Consider the following 13,085-nt stretch of genomic DNA (forward strand, 5'->3'; position numbering starts at 1 on the left):
AAGGGATATAGTCAAAGCATAAAGTGAACCTGTTGCAAAAGCAAGTCATAAGAATAATAATTCCTTTTCCTCAAAGTGTGTCATAGAAACTAAAACTTCTGCCAGTGTTGCCAAAAGCTGGGTCCTTGTCCCCAATGCCAGTCCAATAACAAGGACACAGTTTTCAAAAAAGGAAAAAAGTTTTATTGCTTTGCGAGCAAAGGAGAAACACAGGAGACTCCTGTGGCAAAGGCCGTGATTCTGCCCATCAGCAGAAACAGGGCTTTTAAAGAGTCACTCAAAGGCTGTATCTATTCTATGTGTCTTCAGTCTGGTGTTGTAGTTCACTTGTTAATTTGGGAGATAGTCATTTCTGAAATCTTTTGGTACCATCCCCAAAGTCTGAATGTGTTCCTATGGTGGGTGTGTACTCAAGGACAGATTAACTCTATCTAGGATGGGGAAGAAAGGTAATCCTGTTTCCCCTGAGATGAGGGAGGGGTGAGATTAGGGAGGAGCAGGGAGAGAGGAAGAGAAACATGTCCATTTTTAAAATAAGTCGAGTTCCAGAAACTGAGACAGGAGGATCTCAAGTTCAAAGTCAGCCTCAGCAATGGCGAGGTGCTAAGCAACTCAGTGAGACCCTATCTCTAAATAAAATACAAAATAGAACTGGGGATGTGGCTCAGTGGTCAAGTGCCCCTGAGATCAATCTCTGGTACTACCCCACCTCCAAAAAAAAAAAAAAAGATTGCAGTAGCAGAGCAGTAAGGGCTATATTCAAAGCTATATTCAAAATGTAAAGTGGACCAGTGGACCACTGTTACACCAGGGTGCAGTGGTACACACTTGTAATCCCAGAGATTGGGAAGACTGAGGCAAGAGGATGACAAACTTAAGGCCAGCCTCAACAATTTGGTAAGACCATGTCTCAAAATAAAATTGAAAAATGACTGGAGATGTAGCTCAGGTAAAGTGGGTTAGGTTCCCAGTACAAAAAAGAAAAATGAACAAAAAGAAACTAAAACCCCCTTTTCCTGAAGACAACCATAAAGACTAGACATATTTCTCTAAACTTTTCCAGTCTGTTCAGGAGCTCTCTGAAAAGAAATTCTGATCTGTGACAGGAATTTGGGAGTACAGAAAAAGAAAGACCGAGTCTCAAAAGAGATGCACCTCTGAGCCATTGGAATGCAGGGAAAGCCTGCCTCTTCCTCTGGAGTTGATCTGCGTTCTCTCTTGAATGTGTATGTCTTACTACACACAAAAGAGGTCTTTCCTGAAATCACCCACATTCCCCTCTGAATATGTATCTGCTTTCCTACATAAATCTGTCTGAGCCGGTTGGCCTGGTACATGCCTGTAATCCCAGCTACTGGGGAAGTTGAGGCAAAAGGATCACGAGGTCCAGATCAGACTCAGCAGTTTAGTGAGACCTGTCTGAAAATGAGGACTGGGGACGTAGTTCAGTGGTAAAGTGCTCCTGGGTTTAATCGTGCTGTAACAGTGGTCCACTTTAGGCTTTGAATATAACCCTTGCTGCTTGGCCACTGCAACTGACTTTTTAAATGGTTTCTTTCTCTTCCTCTCTCCCTGCTGCTCACTGCTCCTCCCTAATCTCTACCCCTCTCTAATCTCAGGGGAAACAGGATTACCTTTATTCCCCATTTTAGGCAAAATTAATCTTTATCTGTGAAAGGAAAATGTGACGCGGATGAGCAACGCAGAAACCAGGCAAGGAGATCTGCACGTAGAAAGCTTTATTTGCCAGTCAGGGACTGACAAAGGTCATCACATGGGAAGAGTGAGAGAGGCAGGAAAACTTAGCTCTAGGGTATTTTATAGGGTCCTTTGGATGGCTTGCATAAGAATTGAAGATGGGCAGACAGGACAAGTAAGGGGATGTTCCATGAGGTGGTTAATGAAAGGTGGAAAGGGGAGGTTACATTTTAACTCTTGTTTTCTCTGTAAGTACCCCTCTAGGGCAGGAAAGCAACTTATGGTAAGAATTTAAAATGGCTGCATAGATGCTAAGCTTGGACCTAATAATGTGTCCTTGAATACACACCCACTGGAGGATAAGGAATTGATAAGTCCCCACAAGACAGCTGTGACCTGGGAGGCGAGAGGGATAGGAAAGCCAAGGCTGTGATCCTTCCAATAAATCATTTATTGACATGACAGTGACATGACATTTATTGACATGACAGTGACATGACAGTGAAACTACACATTAATCTTATTCACATGTCAATAGAATAACCCCTGGAGGTCAGATGAGCACTGGATTCTGAACCCTGAACCCTCCATCCCTGCTCTGTAAAAACGTTGTCTAGGTAGAATGAGACAGACATTATTACCCTATACACATGTATGATTACACTACTGGTGTGACTCAGTAGCATGTACAGTCAGAGGAATGAGAAGTTATGCTCCATTTGTGTACAATGTATCAAAGTGCATTCTACTGTCATGTATGACCAATTAGGACAAATATAAAAATTTTTCTTAAAAACACTGTCTAATTAAAAACCATGCCCAGTAGAAACAATATCCAGATGTTTGCAACCATTTGCACATATCCTGATAAAGTCTTCAAGGACTAAGACACCCACCAATGTAACCTATATAAACCCATACCTCCCTATACCTACCATTTTCTACTCTCTGCCCACTTTTGGAAATATGCCCAACTCTGCTGCTAAAGAAAGGCTTTGCTGAATTCCTGAAGTCTATACCTGTCTCCGTCACTTTTGTGCTTACACTGCCCGCAGGAATGAAGTAATCCAGACTTTGGAGATGGTACCAGAAGATCTCAGAAATGACTATTTCCCAAATTAAGAAGTCAATTACAACTCCAGACAGAGAACATGTGGAATGTAGTGTTTGAATCACCTCTTTAAAAGCTCCCTGTTCCTACTGATGGGCAGAGACTCCAAGCAGGCAGAGAGAAGTGGAGAAGTGTCAAAAAAAAGTGGTGGGGACATGACTCAGTGGTAGAGTGCTTGCCTAGCATACACAGGCTGCACATTGTATCCTCAGCACTGTGAAAGAGAGAGAAAGAGAGAAAGAGAGAGAGAAAGAAAAGAAAGAAAGAAAGAGAGAGAGAGAGAGAAAGAAAGAGAGAGAGGGAGGGAGGGAGATAGAGAGAGGAAAAGGAAAGAAAAAGAAAAAGGATTTAAGGTCAGTTGTAATGGCACATGCCTATTTACATCAAACTACTCAGGAGGCTGAGGCAGATCCTGCCTCCAAACAAAGAAAAATAAAAAGGGCTGGAGGTATAACTTAGTGGTAGAGCACCTCTGGGGGTATACCAATCCCCAATTTGGGTAAATAAATACATACAATTTTTCTAAAAAAAGAAGGACTTCAAGTATGCTTTGGAGCTGGGTGCAGTGGCCCATGGAATCCCAGCAACTTGGGAGGCCAGAGCAGGAGGATCATAAGTTCAAGGACAACCTCAGCAACTTAGTGAAACCCTGTATCAAAATAAAAAATTTTAAAAAGGGGGTTGGGCGTCCCACTTAGCGGTTAAGCACCCTATAATGCCAAAATCTTAAGTCAATAAATGCCAGTTTCCCTAGTTTTTGTCCTGGATTCCAATTTAGGACCAACTAAAGAAAATTGAGTATGCACCTCCTAACCAATCACACAGGATGTTCCATTTCTAGCTAACCACCTATAGCTTCCCATGTCAACTTCCTCCAATAGAACACACCATTTTCTTTACTCTGACAATGAGCTATATCACCATCCCTTTTCACATTTAAAAAATACATATCCCTTTTAGGTGTAGATGGACACAATACCTTTATTTTATTTATGTGTTTTTATGTGGTGCTGAGGATCCAACCCAGCACCTCACACTTGCTGAGCAAGTGTTCTACCACTGAGCCACAACTCCAGCCCCCTTTTCACTTTTTGAGACAGGATCTTGCTGAGTAGCTGAGGCTGGCTTCACACCTGCTGTCCTCCTGCTTCAGCCTCCTAAATTGCTGGGATTACAGGCATGCACCACCATACCAGGCTCTCTGACTTGAGTTTGGGTCTTCACCAAATGCAAGCAATCATGACAACTCCCTTGCTTTGGCAAACTACAAATAAACAACCTTTGCACGTTCTGATTTGGACGGTCTTTGTTCATTTCTACTCAACCAAGTCTAACCTGCTCCCTGGCACACCTCATGACTCCTGAAGAGTCTCCCTCTTCAACTCCCGCCTTCATCAATAGCACAGGTGGACTCTGATCACAGTCACGCCTCACTTAGAGATGGGCTGCATTCTGAGAAGGCTTTGGTAGGGGATTTCCTCACGGTGTGAACAGCACAGAGAGGGCGCACACAAACGAAGAGGCCTGAGCTACTGCGTGACATAATTTTTTTCTGTTTTTCTTTCTATATTTTAGATGACATCATTCTTAGGGGGCCATCATCAGATGTGCATCCACTGTTGACTGAAACATCATTATATTACACATAACTATCTGAAAATTTCAAAACACATAAAGCAGTGCAGAGTTTGTGATGAAAACCTTCTCACTGTGTTTGAAGCTGTCCCGTTGATGCCCATCCATACTTGTGAATCTGTAATATAGGACTCGCTGGTTTCCAAAGGACAAGGGTGGCTCTGGCAGCCTGAATAGAAGCACTGCCCCAGCGGTTTAGAACCACTAGTTCACTGAAGGAGGTTGGTGTAGATATGCCAGCTCCCTCCCCCATCTCATGGGTCATCTTGCTTCCACACTGAAGCCCAGTTCCCAAGGGGAAAGGCTGTGGCTACTCACAGTGATGGCCTGCTTGATTAACAGCTCACCTGTTTCTTACCTGCCTTCCCTTCCCCTCCTCTTCTCACTCAGCCAGCCCCCAACCAGTGTTGCCTGAGATCAGCTCCCCCTCAAAATTATGTCTGCATCTGTGGGAACTCAAGAATATGCAGGGGTTGGGGCTGCAGCTCAGTGATAGAGCACTTGCCTACCACACGTGAGGAACTGGGTTCCATCCCCAGTAACACATAAAACGAACAAACCAACAACTAATAAACAAAATAAAGGTATTTTGTCCATCTACAACTAAATATATTTTTTAAAGGATATGCAGTATCAAAATTCTAAATAACCCAAATCATCTTTATTTAAATAACAACTACAAATGGAAGAGGAGATCAAATTGCCATCCTCTGTACCCCATTGATTTGCATTGATACATACACGCATATGTTTGGAAAAAGGTACTTTTTTTTTTTTTTTTTTTTTTTAAGGGAGGGACTGGTAATACCATTTATTCATTTCCTTATTTATTTTGTGGTAGGGGGGATTTAACCCAGGGGTGCTCTACCACTGAGCCACACCCCACAGCCATTTTTATTTTTATTTTGAGACAGAGTATCAGCTAAGTGGCTGAGGTTGGCCATGAACATGTGATCCTTCTGCATAAGCCTCCATAATAGTTAGGGGGAAGCCACCAAAACTGGCTCGCTTACAATATTAAGAGTTAGCAGAGCCTGGGGTGTAGCTCATGGTTATGGTTCGGATGTGAGGTGTCCCTCAAATCTTCTGTGAGACAAAGCAATCAGTGAATTAATCCCCTGATAGGGATGAACAGAGTGGTAACTGAAGGCAGGTGGGGTGTGGCTGGAGGAGGTGGGTATTGGGGTATGTGGCTTTGGGGTGTATATTTTGTATCTGGAGAATGGAATGTCTCTCTCTATCTCTGCTTGCTGATCCTCACATGAGCTGCTTCCCTCCACCACTCTCTTCTGCCATGATATTCAGCCTCACCTGGAGCCCTGAAGAATGGAGCCTGCTGTCTATGGGTTGAGACCTCGAAACCATCAGCCCCCAAATACATTTTTTTTTCTTTTTCTTTTTTTTTGCAGTGCTGGGGATTGAACCCAGGGCCTTGTGCTTGCAAGGCAAGCACTCTACCAACTGAGCTATATCCCCAGCCCACCCAAATAAATTTTTCATCCTCTACAATTGTGTTCTGATCAGGATCTTTCAGTCACAGAAGCGAAAGAACTGACTAAAACATTCATGGTAGAGCACAGGCTGCATAGAAGAGGCCCTGAGTTCAATCCCCAGCTGTGGGCTGGCAGGGAGCCAAAGGGTGTGCTTGGTATGCCTAGAGAAAAACAGGAAGCTATTACAATTGGCTACATGTATGCTTGAGCTCGTGATTGCTTGACCTTAAACAGGATTGGGTGGACATATCTGATCGAAATTGCTTATGCATGAGACTGCATATATATAGAGGGTGTTATCTGAATTAAAAAAAAGCTCCTTCATGACAATCTGAGGTGTACGTGTTTTTATGTCCCGCTGGACGGTGACACCCAGCACCACAACAAACAAACAACAACAACAACAAAAAACTGGTTCCTTAACACTTTCTAATCATGAATGCATTATATCAGCCTGAGGTAGGAGAGGAAAAATAATAAGACAGGCAGAAAGGAAGCAGGCAGAAGGACAAGGAGACCACAATCTAAGCACCTTGTACTAAAGCTCCTCACTCCTTCACTCCCCAAACCAGTGAAGCCTGTCTTCCTCCAGGCCTGTCACTTCCCAAGCCAGTGCCTCTCCCAGGCCAGGCACTCCCAGGGTTCTGGGAAGTCTGCAGATCTTCACTCACAGTCTTGATGTTGGCAATTCAGTCACCCAGGAAAGTTGCCCTGGGCCCTATTACTTAGCCCACAAATGTGTGTATGTTCAGAACAGACTGAGCAAAAGGAGATACAAAACCAATAAGTGACTGCATGACCAATGTGATCTACCTATGAACAATCAGAAAAGTGAGAGATTATACTCCATTTACGTGTGATTTAACAAAATGTGTAAGTGCATTCTACTGTCATGTATACACTGATTAGAACAAATAAAAAAAAAAAAAAATTCAAAAACCCATTAAGTGGTGCCAGTTGGAGTCGCCCCGGTGGGAACGATTGGGCTGAGAGGAGGAAGACATGTTGCTCTTCGTGGAGCAGGTGACATCTAAAGGAACTGGTTTAAATCCTGATGCCAACGTATGGCAAGAAGTTCCTCTTGGAACTCCTGATGCCACTCCTGTAACTCATGGAACCGAAAGCTCTTAGCATGAAACAGCAGCCACATCAGGGTCTCATCCTGAAGGAAATGCTGAGCTTTCAGAAGCTATGTGTAAGGAATATGAAGAAATGTATTCTCCATCTTTTGAAACCACAAGAAACACTACAGGCATTGAAGAATCAACTGATGGAATGATACTAGGGCCTGAAGAGCTGAGTTACCAAATATAGGATTTTCTGGAGAAAGAAGTTCAGCAATTTCTACAGAAGACCTAAAAGAATGTCTAAAGAAACAATTAGAATTTTGTTTTTCACGAGAAAACTTGTCAAAGGATCTTTATTTGACTTCTCAGATGGGTAGTGATCAGTTCGTCTCAATTTGGACAATTGCCAACATGGAAGAAATAAAAAGGATGACCACAGATCCTGATCTAATTCTTGAAGTGGTGAGATCTTCTCCTATGGTACAAGTTGATGAGAAGGGTGAGAAGGTGAGACCAAGTCATAAGCATTGTATTGTCATTCTCAGAGAGATTCCTGGAACAACACCAGTAGAGGAAGTGAAAGCTTTGTTTAAAAGTGAAAACTGCCCCAAAGTGATAAGCTGTGAGTTTGCACACAATAGCAACTGGTATATCACTTTTCAGTCAGACACAGATGCACGACTGGCTTTTAAATACTTAAGAGAGGAAGTTAAAACATTTCAGGGCAAGCCAATCACAGCAAGGATAAAAGCCATCAACACTTTTTTTGCTAAGGATGGTTATCGATTAATGAATTCTGGTATGTATAGTCAGCCCATTCAAACTCAACACGGTATGCCTCACCAGTCTTTATGCAGCCTGTCTATAATCCCCACCAACAGCACTCAGTCCATAGTATTGTGCCTCAGTCTTGGTCTCCAAGTCCTGCACCCTACTTTGAAACGCCACTGGCTCCCTTTCCCAATGGTAGTTTTGGGAATGGCTTTAATTCACCAGGATCTTTTTTTTTTTTTTTTTTTTCACCAGGATCTTATAAAACAAATGCTGCTGCTTGAATATTGGTCAACCATTCCAAAAAAATCACGTGAATCCTCATTTGAGGTCATCCAGTGGTTCAGAACATTCAACAAAGGGTCTGTGTCACTGGGAGATGGATCATTGAACAGATTTAGTTCAAGGAACTTTCCACCTGAACGGTACAACCCTTCGGTAACAGGGCATCAAGAGCAAACTCAACTTCCCCAAGGAGACTCCTGTTTTACAAGTGGAACAGAGTGGGGACTATGATAAGGGCAGGAGAACTGTTTTCAGAGGTCGAAGACTACGAGAAGATGACAGAGTCCCAAAACCCCATCTTTTAACAGCTGAAACAAAGGCTCTAACACCAAAGTTTGACTTAGTAGCTTCAAACTTTCCTCCACTACCTGTCAGTTCATCAAGAATGCCAGGTGAACTGATTTTGGAGAACAGAATGTGTGATGTTGTTAAAGGTGTCTACAAAGAAAAGGATGATGAAGACTTGAGAGTTAGTTGCCCAGTGCCTGCAGAGACTGCAAACAGACTGCACTTCTGCCCAGCAACTTGATATGAGTACCAGTCCTCCATATACAGTTTAGCTTCTTGCATTAAGCACAACTCAGCAAGAAAAGGATCTGAAAGAGGAATCCACTGTTCAGAAGGACGTTCTCAATCAGATGACTATACCAGTTTCTTCTCCAAGCACTGCAAAGACATCATGGGCAAGTACTGCTTCACCACATAATAGTAACATAAATGCATCTGCAGCTGTGACCCTACAGGAACCTCGGAAGTTAAGTTATGCTGAAGTATGCCAGAAGCCCCCTAAAGAGCAAGTTCCAGTTCTTGTGCAGTCACTATGGGAACTTGGCTCCAGTGTTGTGTCTCCCACCAAAAATGAAGAGACTGGAGTTCCTGAGAAGTCCATTGAAAAATCACATGAGAAGCCAGAAGCAAGGGCTAGTAAGGATTATTCTGGCTTCCAAGGCAATGCCATTCCCAGGGGAGCAGCTGGAAAAATCAGGGAACAGAGACACTAGTTTAGCCATAGGCTATACCTCAGGGAGTGACTCCACATAATGGCAAAGAGCATTATGTGCCACCCAGATTGCCAAAGTAAAATTAAAAAAACAAAACTATTCAAAAACTTTCTCTCTTCCCATTAAACTTGAACTGTGGCTATATTGTACTGTTTGGGAGGGGAGTGGATAGCCAGGAAGGAAACAAAGTCTGTCCTTAAATCATTGTGGATTTTGCGGTTGTGAGGAATAGAATCCCAAAATTCATCTCTAAAGTGATTTTAAAACGCTGGATGATTCCAATCAGTATAAATACATACACACACACACACACACACAAACACACACACATACACGCACATATATAAAATATAATTTTTCTATTTTCATTTTCAATTTTAATTTACAAAGATTTTCTGCCTGGAATCAATTTTGAGGGTTCAGATTTAGCTTGAGAAATTTTAAAAAACAAAACAAAACACAATAACAACAACAACAACAAAAACCAGTATACATCCTTCAGTATAGGAGATGAGGGAGTGAGAAAAAATATTTTTTGAAGAAGCATTTCTGTAAAAATTAGAAATTACTTTTTAAAATCTATTTAAAGTTTGGCTTGGAGAATGTCATCTCTGATTATATGGCCTTGTGTTGCAAAGCAGATGAGTGACTGGGGTGTCTGTGAGTATGAGTGTGTGCAAGAGTGATTTAAGCCAAATCTGTTGTCATGTTAGTAGATGATTTGAAAACTGAATGTAATACTTGAGTATTACATTCTATTCTAGTTTGAAATTTAGTCTGTCTTTTCAATTTTATTAATATTTCATTCAACAGGCTGTTAAATTCTGATTGTACTTAGAGATGTGACTACCAATCACTTTGATACTCAAGGAAAGAATGGGGGCTATTCAAAAAACTTCATCTTGGACCTGAAGTGATAGGTCAAGTGGATTTTAGAGGTTTAAACTACCCTGTGATCCACCATCCCACCTCTTTAAGATGGGAAACAAAACTTTTTTGCTACTTCATTTGTTACTCTTTGTTTTTTGACTACCTACCCAGAAAAGCAAAACAACCAACCACCTACTGAATTGTATATTTCTGTCTGCTTTAACTAGTTCAGTCAAATCATATAAAGGTTATAAATTTGGAAATTTTATGTTGAATTATTTTATTCTTCTGTTCACATACTCAGAATTTTAGTCCCAGAAAGGTGGAACAGATTGACCATTCAGTAATATATTTGTTTATTGGAATAATGTAACTGACTTTTTTTAAGTGTTAAATAGTATAGAAGTAAAGAGAAAATTTTTATAAAGGCTTAATTTGGGGAAAACTTTCCTTTACAGTATATTTGTCACCTTGCTTCCTTCCTCTTCTCAAAAAAAAAAAAAAAAAAAAAAACTATATATATATATATATATAAATATATATATATATAAAAACACACAGTTTGGAATTCACTGAAACAGCAAGAGATTTTTATGATAAGGTGATAAAGATGGTTGAATAAAATTAATGCATAATTTCTCAGTGAATGAAGTTGTAGCTGTCATATATTAAATAGGCAAATTTACATGCTGGTATTTAGAAAATGGCTAAAATATTAAAAACCATGTTGCATTAATCTGTTTTAAGTCATACCATGTTCAGAGTTCTATGTAGGGAGGGGTTTTATTTTTCTTCTTAGGGATAGTTTGTAACAGGAAGAACTGTCCCTTATGTTAGTGAGTTACATATGTACAAATTGAAACTGTAAATTGTGAACACTGGAAAGCACCATTGTGACATAGAATAAACATTTAGTAATATATTAAAATGAATGTAAATGGAAGTTAAAATTACATTACTGTGAAACTCATCTTCCAACTCTAAGCTTTGGAGATTTGTATTAGTCGTTTAATTTGAAAACACTGCATATTTCTGTACAAGCCAGAATTATTATTTCTTTGTAACTTATTCAGTTTGGCAGTTGTTTTTGATTTGGTGAATTGATAACATGGTATAATATATTTATGCAGTTTGAAAAAAAGGATTACTAATCATTGGCTTACATCTATAATAAAAGTGCTTATTTTGGTGTACTTAGATAATGCTTCAGTTGGCAGAAATTAAACATTTAAAGTGTTAAATCCTTGTGAGTACATTGGACTTAATAAACATTGTGTGAAAATCACTTGGTAAGGATTATAAACTTAATTATTACACTTAAAATGAAGCATTAATTTTTTTTAAACAATGTGTCACAGAGGTAGGCTCATTTTACTTGTAAGCTTATGTGATTTATTAGTCCACCAACTTCTAAATTCTAAAGGGTTGTTTGTTTTCTGCTTTTGAGGATTGAACCGGAGCCTCCCACAAGCTAGGCAAGCACTCTATCAGTGAGGTATACCCCCTACCTCCTAAAGGTTATAATTGAAACACAAGACAGGAGTTCTTTTTAAAGAAAGCAATCATATTCTTGCTTTTTCTTCAAATGTTATTGAAAGTAAAAAAGCTAAAGACATGACCTTTTTTTTGAGCAAACATGACCATTCTTTATAAATTTTTTTTAATGTTTATTTATTAATTTTTGTGGTGCTGGGGACTTGAATCCAGGGTTTTGTGTTTGCGAGGCAAGTACTCTACCAACTGAGCTATCTCCACAGCCCCATTTTTATTTTTCATAAAATGTAATTTAGGGCTGGGGAGATAGCTCAGTTGGTAAAGTGCTTGCCTTACAAGCATAAGGCCCTGGGTTCAATCCCTAGGACCGCAAATACATAAATAAATAAATAATAAAATGTGATTTAATTTACCTTAGTACATCTAGTAGTTCCCATTTGATGGGATGTATAGGGATGAATGTGTGTGTGAGTGTGTGTGTATATATATATATATATATATATATATTACATATATATATAATATATTCACAGAATGTGTTTAGCACTTATTTTATTGAAGCAGATTTAATGTTTGTATTGATACCATTGAGTTGTGTGAAACTGTTGGCTTGTTTTCCCAGCATTAGTTTTAATTGCTGAAGGTGGGTGTTTATTATACTTCAACTACTTATTGCTTCTGTAGATAGAAGGATTGAAATCTCAATTTTTTTCTTTTCTTTCTCTTCATCCTTGTGGCCTAACATTTCCTTGAGCTGTTGGAGGCTGAAAGTAGATAGAATTATATTGAATGTATGATACAGTCATACAAGTTGATCACTTTCTACTTCATGTAGAAGGTACATAGAGACATTGGAAAACCTGCCTCTATTTTGTAATCCTGATAATTAAGGTTTTCATAATATCTAGGGTCTGTCTCCAATCTTGGTCATCCTAGTTTTGCTAATATATAGACACTGGCGTTTAAAAAAATGATCCTTCCAAAAAAATTTCTTTCACCTTCATTTTAAAGGAAGATAGGTCTTTCATTGATAGGGAGTAGTTGTCTCTTATGTGCTTAATCTTTAGGTGATCAAAAAACAAAAAGAATTCTAATTTATTTTTGTTTTCTACAGGGAATGGGGATGCAGCTCAGTGGCAGAGCACTTGCCTAGCATTAGTAAGGCCCTAGGTTTGATCCCCAGTTCTTCAAATTAAAACTAACAAAAAACAACAACAAACAAACAAAAACTAACTTATTTTTGGTTCCTAAAGTTCCTTAACTTAGCTTGAATATTGTTTCACATTCCTTTTTCTTTTTAAATAGCCACATTTGCTTTAAAAAATGTTTAATGATGGAATGTTAGCATCTTCACTAGTGTAAAGGAAAACAAGAATATTGCTGAAACAGGAAATAGTATTTAAAAGTTATTGAACATTTTCTCTAGTTTTATTAGTTATGGCCTTAATAATTAGTCTCCTGCCTTAAATGTCCACTGGGTTACCTTGACACAGTTGAAAAACCCTGGGTTTGAGTCACTGATATTTGTATTGGCAATATATATTAACCATATTTTAAAAGTAATAGGTTTTTGTTTTTTTTTTTTATGGAAAAGATAAAGCTCAAAAGAGAGACAGTGTATTCCTTTTGGGTATTTTTATAAATTCTTAGCTATAATATA

General features: G+C 39.4%; 1 pseudogene across 1 annotated transcript; it reads left to right on the forward strand.

Moving 5' to 3' along the window:
• Window positions 1-6,893: 6,893 nt before the first annotated feature.
• LOC306661467 (la-related protein 4-like) lies at window positions 6,894-9,141 on the forward strand (annotated as a pseudogene). Its single transcript has one exon. The product of its transcript is annotated as a la-related protein 4-like (transcript).
• Window positions 9,142-13,085: the final 3,944 nt, after the last annotated feature.

This window comes from Sciurus vulgaris (genome assembly GCF_902686455.1).
Source record: "Sciurus vulgaris genome assembly, chromosome: 5".
NCBI lineage: Eukaryota > Metazoa > Chordata > Mammalia > Rodentia > Sciuridae > Sciurus > Sciurus vulgaris.